Below are 19,409 nucleotides of genomic sequence, written 5' to 3' on the forward strand. Positions count from 1 at the left end.
TCTACATTAATGATCTTCCAAATCACATCCTTACATCATTCGTAGACATTTATGCTGATGACACGAACATTTATGGTAGCACGTCTAAGACAGTAAACGACCAAGTTCTCTTCGATGTTCTCTCCTCTGATCTTGAGAACGTGGTACAATGGGTAAAGGAGTGGCTGGTTACTTTTAATGCATCTAAAACCAAGCTTCTCTCTTTACATCATCAACACTCTGATCCACATCTGGCATCAATTGAAATGAATGGCTCTCGTTTTGAGGAGGCCTCAAGTTTTGACAAGCTTCTGGGCTTGACCTTTACTCCTGATCTTAAATGGAACACGTACATCAAATCTGTTGCCAAGTCCACTGGAAAAATGGCAGGATCTTTCTATCGATCCAGTAGATATCTCACTGCTGATGCAATTCTCTATCTATATAAGAGCCAGGTACGTCCAAGGATGGAATACCGTTGCCACATCTGAGCAGGAGTTGCTAGAAAGGACTTGTCCTGCCTTGATAGAGTTCAAAATAGACTTCGTAGCCTCGTAGGAGATGTACTTTTCTCTTCCCTGCAACCCCTATCTAACAGAAGAGATGTTGCGAGTTTGTCTCTGATGTATTATTATTTTCATAGAAGTGTTCGACTGAGCTCCAGTCTATGGTCTATGGTCCCCCCTCGCCAAACATTCACAAGAAACACTCGTCTCGCTGAAAACACTATCAATAATTCCCCCCACTCTTTATCTGTGCCTAAACCTAAACGTAGATTCCATGAACAAAGCTTCTTTCTTAGAACTGCACGTCTGTGGAATTGTCTTCCGTTTTCCTGCTTTCCGACTGACTACAATATAGTTGTCTTCAAGTTTAGCATAAACAAGTTCTTGATGAGCCGTTCCATATAAGTTAACAAATTTACAGAATTTCCATTACTAATGATTACTATATTGTCCAATTTCTACTGTACACTCTTTAACCCTTATCCTCGAGTGACCTCTTGGCCTTGATAATGTGGTGATGCCGGTGTAAAAAAATAATAAAAAATGAAAACGAACGATAAAGAATTTAAACAAATTAAAACCAACGATAAATAATGTAAAAAAATGCAAACGAACGATAGATAATTTAACAAAATGAAAACGAACGATAACTAATTTTAAAATGAAAAGTAACGATAAATAATTAAAAAATAATGAAAACCAAGGATAAATAATTTTAAAAAAAAATGAAAACGGGCTATAAATAATTAAGAAAATGAAAACGAACGAAAAATAATTTAAAAAATGAAAACGAACGATAAATAATTTAAAAAAGAAAAACGAAAAAAAAAAAAAAAAAATGAAAGCCAACGAGAATTAACTAAAAAAATAAAATCCAAGGAAAAATAATTTAAAAATGAAAACGAACGATAAATAATTTAAAAATAAAAACGAACGAAAAATAATTTAAAAAATGAAAACGAACGATAAATAATTTAAAAATGAAAAGCGAAAGATAAGTAATTTAAAAAATGAAAACGAACGATTAATAATTTTAAAAAATTTCAACCAACGATAAATAATAAAAAAAAAAATGAAAACCAACAATAAATAATTGAAAAAATGAAAACAAACGATAAATAATTGAAAAAATGAAAACGGACGATAAATAATTTAAAAATGCAAACGAACGATAAATAATTTAAAAATGAAAGTAACGATAGATATTTAAAAACATGAAAACAATGATAAATAATTTAAAAATCAGAACGAACGATAATAATTAAAAAAAAATGAAAAATAACGATAAATAATGTATAAATGAAACGAACGATAAATAATTAAAAAAATTAAAACCAACGATAAATAATTAAAAAGAATGAAGACGAACGATAAATAATTTAAAAAATGCAAATGAACGATAAATAATTAAAAAAAACAACGATAAATAATTAAAAAAAATGAAAACGACCAATGAATAATAAAAAAATTAAAACGAACGATAAATAAAAAAAAAATGAAAATGTAGATAAATTACGAAAAAAAATTAAACGGAAGTTAAATGATAAAAAAATCAAAACGCAAAATAAATAATTAAAAAATGAAATTACGATAAATAACTTTGGAAAATGAAAACGAACTTTAAACAATTAAAAATGAAAACGAAGGAAAAACAAACAAACAAACAACTTACAAAATAAAACAATTTAAATTCAAAAATTAATTTAAATACAAATAAAGAAATATTTTCCTTTAAATCAGACTCATAGATACATAATTTAGTAAAAAAAAAAATTTCTAAATAATACGTTATCATTTCAGTATTCTGTACCAAGAAATGATTTATTAATGAATCGAAAACTTTATTATTTAGAAAGTAAACTGAAAAACCTTATTTGAAATTATTTTTTAACATTTGAAAAAAATCGATTAAATTTTCAAAACATTCACTATATTTTGTTATAAGAATAAAAATTCAACATAATGCTTTCTGTATTACCAAGAGAAAAGATTGTAAAAAAATATTTTAAAACGATTGTATTTCTGACTGTAAATCAAAGTCACGTGTGAATTAATAATTCAATACACTTTTAAAAATTATAAAACTTCACTGTATTTTTTTTCTCTTTTATGGCAGCAACACTCCATGAATGGGTGAATGGTGGATTTGTATATATATATAGAATACTCTTTATTGTGAGTAAGTTTCTACTGAGGTAGAAGAAACCTATGTTTCCAAATGCAAAATAATTCTTTATCTTTTGCAAAAAAAAAAAAAAAAAGAAACAAAAGAAAAAAAAAACAAAAAAAAATACAATTATTTTCAACCAATTTTGTAAATCCCTCTGTAATTTCTTGGAGAATTGAAACAGAAAATGAGCATACTTCATAATTGTTGCTTATCGTCTGATATCTTATTGTGTGAAACGTCAGCAGGTCACGTAACTTTAGTGGAAAGGCCTGCATTACGGTGGCTGTGGTATGGCTCCTTTCAGTCTTGCCATATTATGGATACTCATGGGTGTTTGCATCTATTTGTGAAACAAGGATTACGCAATCCACAACACTTTGTCTCCTTAGTCAGCACTGCTTGATTTCAGTGGCAAGGAGAAATCCAGGACGGTTGGAAAAAATGCCGATATAAGCGAAGAGCGCACATAGCACCTCGCATTCTTAAATGTCCATTCATTTTAGTACTCACCAGTTTCAACGTTGTGAGAAAAGGGTAACGCAATCTCCGACCGCACCTTTCCTGAATCGGCACTGCTTGAGTCCAGTGGCAAGAAGAAATCCGGAACGACTGGAAAAAATGCCGAGATAAGCGGAGAGCACACAAAGCATCTCGTATTCCCAAATTGTCATCCATTTTAGTACTGACCAGTTTTAACGTTGCTTAACTTCGGAACGAAAACTGGTGTGTCGACGTGATTATTTCAAAATGTGTAATAAACGAAAAAACACAAAACAGAATTAGTCAACATGGATTGGAACAAATATACTGCGTACATTGCCAAGGCTGCTGCAAAGAAAGTGGGTTTCTTCTACCGCGGTAGAAACTTACTCACAATAAAGAGTATTCTATATGTATACAAATCCACCATTCACCCATTCATGGAGTATTGCTGCCATATCTAGCCTATTGCGTCTACCACTATTTTCTTACTGACAAAGTCGAAAAAAGTCATCTAATAGGGTTCGAACTATCGGCCAAGCCCCAACCACTCTCCCATCGCTGCTATGTTGCATCCATGTGTGTGTTTTACAAGTTCTTTAATGGAATGTGCCCCGATGAACTTGTGTCCGCTCGACGTTAATACTCCCGACTGACACAACAAGTAGCAAAATTCTACCCCATCAACGTTGAGGTCCGATGCGGAAAAACCTTCTACTCTAATAGTTTCTTCAGTCGGACTTGCTAGTTTTCGGAATTTCTTCCGTGTTTCCTGCTTTCATGACTGTACTAACCTGCAATAGTTTAAATGTAATGTAAACAAACATCTCGCTAGTGAACCTCACAGAGTTGCCTGTGAGACACGATCCTAAATAGCAGCCCTTAAGAAATTATTTTAACATAATCTAATAAATAAATGTTACAAATATAAACTACGGGAAAAGGAAGAGATAAAAAAAGATGGTAAGAAATCAAGAAAATTTAGACGTTTAGGATAAAATAATTCAGATCGGTTAATGTATCAAAAGTTCGTGTCATTGCGGGATTTAAAGTCCCCCTAAAAGCATGGAACAACAGATAAACCGTCATTATTTCTATTAGTTTTGACTTAATCAATTCTCATCGTCTGTTTGTCTCGCTCCGATTTCAGTATCGATGCAAACGGACGTGACATTAACCAGTTTTGAGAATCGATTAAAAACGAAAGGATGGGCAGACTGATCCATCTATTATATAAAGGACAGTTGTCTGCGTGTTTGTATGATTGTAAAATGAACATCGTTTAGTTTGGAAAGAAAATGGATACCCCTTATAAGAATAGTTTCCACATATTTGTGAGGCAAGGGTTGCGCAATCCATAGCCACGCCCCTCCTGAATCGACATTGTTTGAGTCCAGTAGCAAGGAGAAGTCCAGGTCAACTGGAAACAATGCCGAGATAAGCGAAAGCACATACACCACCTGGAATTCACAAATGGTCACCCATTTTAATACTGACCAGGTTCAACGTTGCTTAACTTTGGTGATCTAATGGGAAACGGCGTGTCAACGTGATTATTCCATATGAGTGTATGTTCAGCTAAAAATCACAAACTACAATTCAGAGTCCTAAAAAGTTTATATTTTCTTGATCGGCGTTGCCCTGGATGTATAATATCTAAAATATAGAAAAACAGAATTACATTTAAAGGAGATAGCCGTAGTAAATGAATTTAATTATTATTAATCTTTTCAACATATTAAAACAAGAGACAGAAATGGTTTCGGCAGATGTTATAACGAGGGCTGAGAAGAAGGACAGAAAGTGGGGTATAGCAAAAACGATAAAGATAAAGAAACGGCTAGAGCGCGAGGGTGAAGAGAGGGGGGATAGAAGTTTTAATCTAAAGATGATTCACAAACTATTTAACTTCTATTTAGTTTTTTTGGTCTTGGGCAACGCCAAGTCGCCCCGCTAGTCTATGATATAAAAACATCTGTCTGTATGTATCTCTGGTATTTTCTCTCCGATTATCTCTGCATTATTTCCTGTTGTCCTGAATTTCTGGTATTTAACAATACTGAGCCAAGAGAGGGGTGGTTGAGATTGCGCAGCTCTTGCCACAATTTACAGTGGATATCCATAGTATGTCAAGACTGAAGGAAGCTACTACCTATCTTTCGCTAAACTTTGAGAAATACTCAACAAACTTCTATAAAGTTGGTACTTTTTAAATCGACGTGGATCGTTAAATTTTAAATCGGAAAAATAATATCTAAAATTTGGAAAAAAAAAAGACTTTAGCTCTATGCAGATGTGTTACTCGCTAAAAATGGAACAAAAAGAAAAACAAGAACTATAACACCATCACCACCACTCTTATTACCACCACCACCACCACCACCACTCTTATTACCACCACTACCACCACTACCATCACCACTACCATTACCATCACCATTATCACCATCAGTAGTTACCATCAACACCCCCACCACTACCACTGTAACTATCACTACCACTACCTCTATCACTAACACCGCCGCCACCACCACCACCACCACCATCACCACTAGCACTATCACCACTGGCATCACCACCAACACTACTACCATCACGACGACTACTACCACCACTTCTACCATCACCACCACTAGCATCACAACCAGCACCACTACCACTGCCATGGTAACTATCACTAACACCACCACCACAGCCACTACTACCATAGCACCATCACCACTACCACTTCTATAGCCACGACAACCACTATCATTACTACAACCACCAACACTATTACAATCTAATTATTGGAATGAACTTTAAATCTTTTCACCCATTGCTAAAAGTTATTTTACTAATTCAAAATTGAAGATCGCACGAGTTCTCGGTTGTCCTACGTTTATCCTGGCATAGACACGACTAGAAAACCTTGGAAACACGGACTATTAACCTTTGAAGACTTTCTGAAACCTTATACGTCAAGAAATCGAATGGACCGATAAATAAACTGGGACTTGTAACAAACTACGCATCGCACGCGACCCGCGAAGTCAGTGATGGTTGTTTCGCATACGAAGAATGTGACGAATATTCACGCTTCATCTATGTAAAACGAAAATAACACTGAGATATTTGCTCGCTTGTTAAGAGTTATTAGCCGTTAAATGATCAGGGCAACACCGGAAGTGATTGTAAACGGAATCCAAAGATTATAAATTTGATGCAATGACTTCCAACTATGCAGATATAACAGATATTACTGAAGTATAAAGATTTCAGAAAGGCCTATTTGAATTATTCGGACTATTATTCTTATCTTGATTATTATTTTCATAACCTTACGGTCACTGTAACCTCCGATCTTCTTTAGGTGTGTCATGTCGTACTCGGGAATCTGCACGGAATTTCAAGCTGAACCCTTTATCTAAGCCACAGGGGTAGCATGTTCTCGTTCTGTTAGTCATGGCTGAGTAAAAGTCTTAAGTGATTTGCACCTGTATTGATATAACGTTGACCAGGAGCCAACACGTTGTATACTCCGTCGCAAAGGAGACCAAGACTAGGAAAGAACTTCAACTCGCCTTTTGTTTTGTACGACGGTATTTATTTTCTCATTCTCTTGTTACCGCTGTGACGTCCCTTACGTGATCGTCTTCTCGACGCACTTAACGCCTCACACGTGATTACGAACGTTATTAACATCTCTTATGTGATTGTTCTTTTTTATAGTCTTTCTTTTTTCATTACCGGTGACGTCATCTCATACGAATTTGCATCCGCGCATCCGCGCGACGTTACAGTGATTTTACCCGTTTCATAGCTGACAGAATGAGAGCATGCTACCCCCATGGATTAAATCTAGAGCTGTATTCGAAATTCCGTGCAATTGATTCCGGGAAGGTCTACGAGCAGGCCTATACATTAGAAACCGCATAAAAACAGTTATTACTTATGGATTTAAATACTTGAACTGAATATTGATAATTTGGATTATTTGGATTATTCGGACTACTATTCACAAGTTTAATTTTGTTTTCATAATCTTTTCAAGAAACTCCTACTCCCATTCCTAAAATACATATTTCTGTTTATATTCGAAATTTTAAAACACTTAAAAAAGATAATTATTCATTACTTAACAAGGCCAAAAACTATTCGAGGATAAAGGCGGATGAGATTTTTAATTAAACGGTGGTCAATACAATCCTTAAATATTGGCAGGCAACCTCGGGAAGAAAAAGCATTCGATGGGTTGCCCACACGCAAATGGACACAATGTGAAGAATTCGAGATTTTCCACCATTGTCTAACGGAATGCATAATTTGAACCAGAAATATGTGAGCAGATATCGGTCAAAGTGTTTAAACACTAGACAAAGGAAATATTAAACATTTCTATGGGAAAAAATGTTTTTATGAATAAAATCGCCACAGAGAAAAGGAGTCAGTCGGTCAGAAAGAGCGAAGCTGCGTCACCATTTATTCACCATCTGACATCCGCAAACAATGCACCCACCCCTGCGCCTTTCAGGAAAGTCAAAACACATTTTGTAGATTAACTGTATTGTGATTTTTACTTCTCTGTCAATGTATGTACATATTTTATGCAGCGACAAAAGTAGATGTTAACAATATATAAACTGGACAAACGCATTTCGAACAGTCGGCTACAGCAAATACGTAAAACTATGAAAGAATTAAAAATAACAGAATGAAAAAAAAATGTATTACATAAGAATGAACATTGCAAAACCTTTGGCTCAGCATTTTGTTCTTTTGTAGAAGAACTTCGGCACTGATAGAAAAATGAGCCCTGATAGGAGTATTCCCGTCAGGCATGCGTAGTGCGCGCATATAGCCTTGGTAAATTTTTGTGAATTGAATCTGAGAACACGTATATATATATATATATATATATATATATATATATATATATATATATATATATATATATATATATATACCCGAGACACCTTTCGCCATCTTCATCAGGGGCAAACGATGGAATTTTGATTTTCTTAAAAAGAAAATGGGGGAAGAAATTAAAAAGAAGATGAAAATAAAAACGATGTTAAAAAATATGTACAAGGAGTAAGGAAAGGGGAGAAGATAAAAAAATTAAAATGTGGATAATACACACACACACACGCATATATTATTTAATATATATATATATATATATATATAAAATGAATATTATTTAATATATATATATATATGTATTAAGAGTGTGAGAGATGATATAATAATTTACACAGTCAAGCAACATTGCAACTCACAAAAGCAATAAGAAACAAGTCGAAAGTCGAAGCCACAAATTTCGCCTTCATTAGTTGAACACATCCGAACTCGGGATTCGAAACCGGTTGCTCAAGTTGCAGAGTACTCGCTTCGCATACAAGCTACACGAGTTTCGAATCCCGAGTTCGAATGTATTCAACTGATGAACCCAAATGAGAGCGAAACTCTAGTCTTGGACTTCTGGTTTGTTGGCTGTCTTGTTGGCTCTTTTGAGCTGCGACGTTGCTCGATTGTGAATATATATATATATATATATATATATATATATATATATATATATATATATATATATATATATATTCAATCCTCTTTTTTAGAGAGCTTGCAATTTTTTATACTTTTTTTGAAGAGCTTCATTTTTCCTTTTTAATTCCTCTCTAATCTATCCTATTTTTCATTTTTCTTTTTGGCGTCGAGAGGTTCCAGGTCGCCTGATGAAGTCTCTTTGACTGAAACAGATGGCTATTTGTAGCGATCACATGTAACTGTTTACCCCAAATAATAAAAAATATATGTATATATATATATTTGATTTTTTGTGTATTGATATTCATATTAAAAACCCCTTTTCTATTAATTTAAAAAGAAGATACAATTTTCGTATATATGGATCGTGGAATTGCATTCATCTGTAAAAGATCTAGCTAATTCGCATAATATTTTAAACCTCCATTTTAATTAATTCCCTATTTTTTTTTGTTTTCTTATGGAAAGATCATCTTTAGTTAAATATTACATGTAATTATATCTCTATATCTACAATTATATAAATGCAACTTTGTCTGTGTGTATGTGAATTCGTTCCTTATAGGCACCGAAATGACTGAACAGATTTTCTTTAAAATTTACAAAACTTTAGTGTATGAGTCTGGGAGTGATCTTGGCTTAGTTTTGTCTCAGAATACCTCGATAATTACCGATAATCGATAATCGAAACCATTATTTTAAGTTATCTAAAGCCATTTTTCGATAGCGTCGCTTAGCAACAACGATAGAACAACGGGCCGTAAAAGTTCTACCGTGGTTAAGTTGATAGGCTGTTTTTTTTGTTTTATTATTATTATTTTTTTTGCATAACGTGATCTGTAGGTTAAAACTCCGCGCGTAAATTTCCTAATTTTTTTTCATTAACTACAAATTTTTTTTATAAGACTTGAAAATGTACGTGTTTTTTTTTTCATGACGTGGTCTGTAAGTTCAAACTCCGCACGTAATTTTCTTAATACTTTTTTTTTTCGTTAACTGGAAAGAAGTTTATATAAAATAATTTTATAAAAGAAACAGTAGCTGCTCTAGAGTGCAATGTAGAATAATATATATTTTGGACTAAGTTACTGCATGGAGGTATGTGAAGCTTCCTCCTGGGCAATTTTCACGGATATCGATGACAATAAAAATATAGGAGTGTGAAATATTCGTTTATCATCATTCAATCCCAGGCAACGTCGGATCTCTCTTCTATTTCATGCATATATTCTATATGATTTATACTTGCGCCATATCTGCGTAAAAAGGTTATAGTAAGCACAAACCTCTTCCTATATATATCTATGTATGCGTATATATATATATTTGTTTAAAAATTTTCTTACCAAACTTTGTCAGTTTTTAGTCCACAGATATGAAACTTAATATATAGGGTGTTCGAAACCATACAAATTTTTTTATTATACTTGTCATAACTTGGATCGGTAGAGAGCATGAATTGTACAGTGTCACTTCCAGACATGATAAAAGGCTCCTGTCGCTCTTGGGATTTGTACACAACTGACCAACTATTAAATGGTCTGCAAAAAACAAAAAAACAAAAAAAACAACAAAAAAACAAAAAAAACAACAACAAAAAACAAAAAAAACAAAACCAAAAAAACAAACAAACGAACAAAAAACAAAAACAAACAAACAAAAAACAAAAACAAAAAAACGGTTTTCATCAAACGGAAATGGAATCATGTCGTCTTTTTTTAGGGTGGCAATTTTATCGTTCCACCCAGTTATATATATATATATATATATATATATATATATATATATATATATATAGAGAGAGAGAGAGAGAGAGAGAGAGATAAATGTAAAAGGACTGAAATTTGTTTGCAGACGCAATATATAATGATTGATCATAACAGAAAGAATCGAAAAAATGTAAACTAAATAAATAAATGAATAAAAGTCTAAAATCATACGATTTTATTGCGTTTGTTATTTGTTTTAATACCCCGGGCATGTTTCCCTTTCGTGTATGGCATTTTAAATATTCTATTGAAGGTCTGTCTTTTATCAAAGGCGTAATACAATACAAACACGATTGTCTTGGCGACCAAATGCGCATTGTTTCTAAAATCGCATCTGAACGTGATTTACCGAACGTTACCAGACGATAATGTATTCGAAGGCGCCTCGCCGTTTTATTTACGCGCTTCTCACATTGGCAAGGCGTGGCAGGAGCCCAGTGGGTTGTGAATAATCAGCCCACCCTTACTTCATCGAGGAGCTACCTTAAGCTGATAGAACAACAGCCCAGAATATTTCCGTCAGTAATCCCCGGTAGGATCTCTCAGGCTAGTGGCAATAAAGAAATTTTACTACCGATGGCGGAGATAATGTCTGAAAAGATGGCCCACTAAGAACGAGCGTAGCTATACCACGTTTAGACAAAGGATGAAGGGCGTTGGTTGTTGGATTTGCTATTTGCTTTCTCCTGTCCCCTAAACAACGGAAATGCTTTCGCCTGGCAATTCTTTATCCGCTAATGTTTGTGTGTCAGGACTGACACATTTATTTATTTATTTATACGAGGTATCTCCAATAAGTTTCCAGACTTTCTTGGACAGGCATTTACAATTGTAGATTCTTGAAAATTCAGTATGTTATTGCTATACATTAGGCACCGCCAAAACTGGGGGGGCAGGTCAGTACTTTTTGACGGACCGTCTTTTTAAAAATCTACCAAAAATCAGGTAATTATCCGATCAATACGAAATTTTCAGCGATTATTAGGAGAAGAATGAACTTTATAACAATGTACTTATTTTTCATAAACGATATTTATATATATATATATTTTTGCTTACAAAACCCCCCCTTGTTTTGAAGTGGGAACAAATATGCTTAAAATAATCATCTGAAACTGAACAAAACATATTGTGTTGTTGTAAGGGACAGAATTATAGATTTAAAAAAAAAAAAAAAAAAAAACTTGTTTGCATACCTTATTTTGACGTCTGAATATCAGAACTTCGATTGTGTTTAATTATCCCGCTTTTGAGTTTTGAAGTGTGAAATTCGGTGAATATGTTAAGTAAAATAATTAATTTAAGTTAAGCAAAACAAAAAAAAATTTTTTTTTATATTTATACGAAAAAAGCCATTTTAAAATTTTTGATAAATAAATTAACAATTTTTTTTTAGCGAGCCGAATAATGCATGACCATTATTAAACAGAGCATGCTTTGAATAATCGATACAAAAAAAAAAAAATTCGATAAATATTGTGCCCTTTGTGTTAAAAATAGCATCATTTTTTTCGATCTCGTTTGAAAACGTTTGCCGCCTTTCGACTACGGTGGACCAAACGCGCTGAAATAATTTTTTTTTATTCTGCTTTAAATTGCCCCCTCCCCCCATTTTGTGGAGCCTGGCCCCCACACACATACACATTAAAAACCAAACTCATACAAATGGTCACCCATCTGGTACTGGCCAGCCTCAGCTTAATAATACATTGAAATTTTCGTCACTGAAAAATAAGTTTTTTTGGCCTGTTTAGTCTTCCATAGTTTTCGTCTCATCGAAAGAAAACGTAAACAGAGTCGATCTGAACTCTTCGGCGACGCGAAATATCTGGTTACATATATGAATAAGTGGAATTATTTGAAATTCAGGTACTTATATTATAATATTTTTGCATATTCTCTTAGAAAATCATCCTAAATCTTAGTTAGACAATAAATGAATAAATAAATTATTTCAAAAACCCTTTTTTTTAAATATTTAAGTACGTTTTTTGTGCAAGACAAAAAATAACAATTGTTAACTTTTTGGGAAAATTTAACATTTAAAATTGAATTAAAAATAGTAGAAAAAGTTTTACATTATTCTGTTTTCTATATGATAAAATTCAGGGTTTTATCTTTCTGGAAAAAAAAAGTTACTCAGAAATAATGGATTTTAATAAATGTAATTTAGTTTTAAAAAACAACAACAACTTGATTTTGCGGCCATTTTTGGCGGTGCCTACTATACATCTTATGAAATGACTGACCAATTTTTATGATTTCAGGTTCCAATGAACAGTTACAGCAGGAATTGGAATACACCTTGCTAAAGCCTTATTGTCACAGCTGGTGAATTTCAAAAACGCAATCTGGATATCAGCTTTATTAAAACAAGCTTGTTGAATGACACTTTAGAAGAATGATATACAATAAAATTCTGTTTTAAACTTGGAAAAATGCCACAGAAACTTATGGAATGCTTCAGACTGCTTTTGAACCATATTGCATGAATTGAACACCAGTTTTAGAGTTGCATAAAGATTCAAGGAAGGCAGGGAGTCTGTGAGAGATGATGAGAGGTGTGGGAGAAGTAAGAAAATCAGAACACCAGAGTTGATTGGCCAAATAAAGAATTTCATGGATAAGGACCGTTGTGTGTCTATAGAGACAATAAGTGCAGAGTTTGATGTCAGTGTGGGAACTGTTCACACAATTATTCATGAGGAACTGAAGATACGGAAAATTTGTGTGAAATTTGTTTCTATGGTGCTCTATTCTTGTCACAGACTATTTGACTTAGATGGGCATGTAGACAGTTCTTCACCCTCCCTTGCGTTCTGACATTTGCTTATTCCCTAAGCTCAAGGGAAACCTGTTGTTATGAGACAATTTAGGAGATGAAAGAGGCTGTGACGAGGGCTATAGACATGCTCACACAAGAGGATTTCCATGAAGCCTCCCAAAAGTTGGAACGGTACAACAAGTGCATTGCAGTTGCAGCCGGAGGAGATTATTTTGAAGGGGATTAGAGTTCCATGTGTGTACTATCACTAAAAGTGCCCATAAGAAAAAAATGGAAACTTATTTAAAGCACATCGTAGATAAATGCACATTGCATTTTGTTATAGATGGTAAACAGTGTCACCTGAACATGAATTGTTAACAACACTTCTTTGAAATGCACAGTAACATATAATAGCAAGGTTTAAATATTTATCTGCATATAATAGCAATGTTTAAATATTTATCTGCTTATAATAGCAAGGTTTAAATATTTATCTGCATATAATAGCAAGGTTTAAATATTTATCTGCATATAATAGCAAGGTTTAAATATTTATCTGCATATAATAGCAAGGTTTAAATATTTATCTTCATATAATAGCAAGGTTTAAATATTTATCTGCATATAATAGCAAGGTTTAAATATTTATCTGCATATAATAGCAAGGTTTAAATATTTATCTGCATATAATAGCAAGGTTTAAATATTTATCTGCATATAATAGCAAGGTTTAAATATTTATCTGCATATAAAATCAAGGTTTAAATATTTATCTGCTTATAATAGCAAGGTTTAAATATTTATCTGCATATAATAGCAAGGTTTAAATATTTATCTGCATATAATAGCAAGGTTTAAATATTTATCTGCATATAATAGCAAGGTTTAAATATTTATCTGCATATAATAGAAAGGTTTAAATATTTATCTGCATATAATAGCAAGGTTTAAATATTTATCTGCATATAATAGCAAGATTTAAATATTTATCTGCATATAAAATCAAGGTTTAAATATTTATCTGCATATAATAGCAAGGTTTAAATATTTATCTTCATATAATAGCAAGGTTTAAATATTTATCTGCATATAATAGCAAGGTTTAAATATTTATCTGCATATAATAGCAAGGTTTAAATATTTATCTGCATATAATAGCAAGGTTTAAATATTTATCTGCATATCATAGCAAGCTTTAAATATTTATCTGCATATAATAGCAAGGTTTAAATATTTATCTGCATATAATAGCAAGGTTTAAATATTTATCTGCATATAATAGCAAGATTTAAATATTTATCTGCATATAATAGCAAGGTTTAAATATTTATCTGCATATAATTGCAAGGTTTAAATATTTATCTGCATATAATAGCAAGGTTTAAATATTTATCTGCATATAATAGCAAGGTTTAAATATTTATCTGCATATAATAGCAAGGTTTAAATATTTATCTGCATATAAAAGCAAGGTTTAAATATTTATCTGCATATAATAGCAAGGTTTAAATATCTATCTGCATATAATATCAAGATTTAAATATTTATCTCGTTGAAAAAAATAAATACCATTTTTGAAGGCAAAGTTGCTTCGAAAACGGCAAAATTCGTGAAATTTTGCTTAAAAAACGGTCGATCTAGCAACCGTGGACAAAAATATGGGGTAACCTCCTTTTGATGCAGCCTCATTTTCGAATATAATAATAATAATAATAATAATAATAATAATAATAATAATAATAATAATAATAATAATAATAATAATGTATGACCATTGTTGTAATGGTGCAAGAATAGAAACTCATTAATTTCTACGTGCAACTGAAGAAAGAAAGCAGCGAAACGTTACGTAAAAATGGGAACATTCGAAAGAAACAGAGAAAAAAAGCACATTTTATTCCAAGAAGTGCTGGACTGAATGAGCAAATTAAATATTTTACAATGTGATTTTATTATTTGTATTCAACTATGCAGCATATTATTATTTATTTATTTATTTATTTATTAATACTTATCAATTCATCTCATTTGAGTCAATTCTATACTAAAAATGCAATGAATACTATTTCATTAGAAATGTTAATAAACTCATATTTGCAGTGTGTTTTTGGTTTTTAGTCTAAAATTCTTACTCCAAGGTAATTTCTTGATTCAATTTAAATTAAATTTTTATACCTTACTTTGTAAAATTTATAAAAACGCATTTTGAAGATAAATAAATTTCAAATTGAATCTTGTACCATTATTTTTAAAGCCTATAGTAAAAACATTTTGTTTAACAATTTTCATGCCTTGGATGAAATGCTTTTCCAACTTGTGTAATGTAAACCCTCTCGATAGAAGGTGGTTAGGACTTCTTTTTATCTGAATTCTGGGCTCGTGTCATCTAGTCTTCTCTGAGGTTGTTACAGGAAATCTGGTATGCTGAAAGCGAATATCGAAGCAGCCGGCAGGAAGAAAGACAAACTCATGTAGTCTAATCTAGAGAAGCTTAATTTCGCAGAATTATATACAAATGTTTTTACAAATATCACTCAGTTTCTGTAAGCTCTTTTCACAGTCTCAAATCTCTTTACAGACAGCGACAGACGGACGGATGAGGAAGGTGGAGGAGTCTCCTCTCCAGGGAACGGAGTTTCTATACGATCTGTTCTCCCCGAATTCAACAAGCAATCTGCTTAATTTTAGAGCATATCGGCCAAATGTGGGTGGGGTGGAAGTCTCTCCAGCCAATCAAATCACGCTAAACCCCAACGATCTGAGACCCAATTCAAGACCAAATCCCATAACCTTGAGGTCATCAGCCATCACTCAGCCAGTACAATATGTTCTTTCAACACCCTCGCATTTCTTGTTGTTGAGTTTTTCCCAAATAACAAAATATCTCAGGTTTTTCCAACCAAAAAGCAAATATATCCATTTTGACAATGAATTAAAATATATCTATATTTATCCACCCTAAATTCCCGAGGCACCTGCCGTTACCCGGGATCGGTCAAAAAGCTATCTCAGCGTAGTTCTAAAGCTCCCCAATGAGGAATTACGTCACAGTAATACATTGTTTATATGCAATGGAAAAGGCGAACGTTAAATAATGACAAGTACGAAATTATTCCGTTGCTGGCAATTAAGAAATTAACCCAATTTAGAGGTGATGTTCAACCGGGGGAATAAAAATAATGACGTCTAATAAGGTCCCAATAAAAAAAAACTACAATATCAAAATCTGTGAAAAAAAAAGAAAAAAGAAAAAGAAAAAAAATGAGGCCACGTCTTTTAGTCGGTAGATCAATACAGCTCCTTATACTAACGTCCTAAGGATTTCTCGATCTTGTCCAAACCGCAACCTGCACTCAACTGTCGAAAACTTGCAACTGAAAACTATCCTTAACGCTAACTATCGTAAACTGAAGACTGTCCGCACCTGTTCCTGAACGTCTTAAACTATCGCAAAACTCATTTATTTTCCTGAAACTAACTTTAAAATATATTAACCTTCTTTGTCCTAATTATCGCCACACTTATACCAACAATCCCATCTAGCTTTCTTTTGTGTTCCTTGGCGAAGAACTTCCTATACCACCAACCCTATTTCTTATATGTTTTTTCATCCGATAAACTTATTTTATCTTGTCTTTTGTCATACTTTTTACTCTTTCTCACCCCATATTCCAACACTTGTATGTGTGTGTGTGTGGGGGGGGGGCGACGTAGTATCACACATATGCAACGAAAAAAGCGAACGTTGAAACAAGGAATGTCCATTGTCCATTGGAGGTGTACGGAATTATTCCATTGCTAGCAATTAAAAACGACCCAAACATTTTTTTTTACAAATGATTAAGCAAAAAGATAAAAATAGTGACGTCTGATTCGGTTCCAACAAAATGATAACAACGCCAAAATCTGCGAAAAATACAAAAAATAAAAAGAAAAAAAAAAGAAAAAGAAAAAAGAAACGAGACAAGCCACTGAATTCAAACACTGCTAACGTGTCAGCATGATGGACCATGACTTTTCCAATAGGTGGCCATTTTACTGTCTGGACATACACACCAATCGATAATGTTTTTCTTCTTCCAGCTAGAATCTGGTCGGTATTAGCCAGCGAGATTCTGGCGTGATCAGAGTGTGGGCTGCGCGGCTACAAATTCCAGTGCCCGGAAACTAACAACCGTCGTGGACTATTTTTCTTGGAGGAGTCTGTGTTGGCGGTTGACTATTTTTGACTCGGCAATATCAGCCTTTTGGCATCTATTCGCTGGCTTGTTTGTTGAGTCGAAAGAAATAATTCTTCGGTTAGTAATATATTCTCAGGAGTTACATGTAAATGACAGGACAACTCTCACTATTAATAAACTTGCAGGGAGACACGAAGTTGCCCGGCGTTGAATGAAAATCAACCTATGTTCCACACCATATTTTTTATTATCATCGAAATCAATGAAATCGCCCATTTTCAATCAAATCGGTTGATTGCCTACTCTAAGTGGGAGCCCACTGCGATGCACTGGAATAAAACTTCATATGTCATCTCGTAGTGTACATTGCACTGTAGAGAACTTACCTACTAATTTTATTAAATTATTTTATTGAATTAAAGTTTAAAATTGAGAAGTCAAGTATCATTTGGAACATGCCCCTCCCCTTATATAAAAAAAAAAAAACGACTGTTGATTTTATACGCTGGGTCCTTCTGCGTATGCGGGAATAAATCTTCTCAAATGCATTTTAGGTATCAGGCTTTATAGGGTGTTAGCTTTGTTCAAACTGTTTAATCTGATTTTTTTAAAAATTATTAATTGACGATTTTCGAGACATATCAGAGGTATTCCGATACAAAACCTAAGTATGTTGGATATATGTACTATAGAGAGATTTTGAAACGGCACCAAAATGTTGTAACCCCGTGGGCGTGTGTGTGTGTGTGTGTGTGTGTGTGTGTGTGTGTGTATTGTGTACATATATACATGTGTACGTAACGAGTGTCTTATTGAATGTGCGTCTGTTCTTCTCACATGTATTTACGAGTAGTCGCTTGGTTTCAAAATGTCACAAAACAACTAATCTGGCGTATGTTTAAATATATAACGACAAATAAGGGACGGAAAAAGAATCTTTGTCTCTTGCTAGACTAAGGTAAAATACCTTCACAAAAGGGAGGAATACCATTCTTTGGGATTTACAACATTCGGCCAATTAGGGAACACACTTGGCCCAGTTTTGATCTTGTTGGAAGGAACGCCTCAACGAAATTTCTATCATGAAGAACAGACCTCGGGCTTCCTATCGGCAACTTTTATTCTTAGAATGGTTAAACGCTAATACAATCCTGTGTACATCATAATTATCGATCTTGCCCCTGCTGGGTGCCATCCCGTCTGTCAACTCTCTCTCCTGGTCGCCCATTAAAGATTCAACTAACTAACTTTCAGAGGCCTCTCTCAACTCGTTAAGTCATGCATTTACGTAACCAAAAACCCTTTCCTTGCCTTTTGTCACGTATTTTTGTTTATTAAAACCAAACATTTCAATCCTATTCAGTAAACATCCTTCTTAAAAATTTTATTGTTTTACATATTTCTGGCTTAATTATTTCCACATTAAATTCCACTCCTATTTCAAAACATTCTTTAGTTATCAAAACACTTTTTTTTATTTCCAGAACATTGTCACCAGTTCAAATGTCGGTTAGTCACCTAGGAACATCTGAGGTTGCCCGGAAAAGTATGTTTGTGTGAAATTTCATAAACATCGGTCTAGTCGTTTCGGAGTTCAGAGGGAACGAACTCACACACAGACAAAATGGTTTTATATATAAGTAGAGATTAGTTACATTTACAAATTAGGTATATTTTTATTTTATTATAGAGCGCGATAGAACTATTGGGAGGTGGCAGTCATGATGTGGTTACCAACGTGAATGACAACCTGGTGAGCTAAGGTCGAATTCTATCGGTTCCATAGCATTAGTTTCATTATGTAAGCTAGAAACCTTCACGTGGTCCCCCCCGTAAGTGCTTTGTTCTATAAAAAAATCGGAGAAACCATTGCCAACAACAGAATCGGGCCAATCAAAAAGATCGTGCCATTCTGATTTATACGAAAAAAAAATGATTTTATTGTTTTATTTTACGGAATATCAACCATTTTCGGATTATCAATGCCGAATCCAGCCATTTTGGTAAACTTTTATTTTCAAGTTCTTT

This window comes from Euprymna scolopes, chromosome 28, assembly GCF_053919585.1.
Source record: "Euprymna scolopes isolate OS-2025 chromosome 28, ASM5391958v1, whole genome shotgun sequence".
NCBI lineage: Eukaryota > Metazoa > Mollusca > Cephalopoda > Sepiida > Sepiolidae > Euprymna > Euprymna scolopes.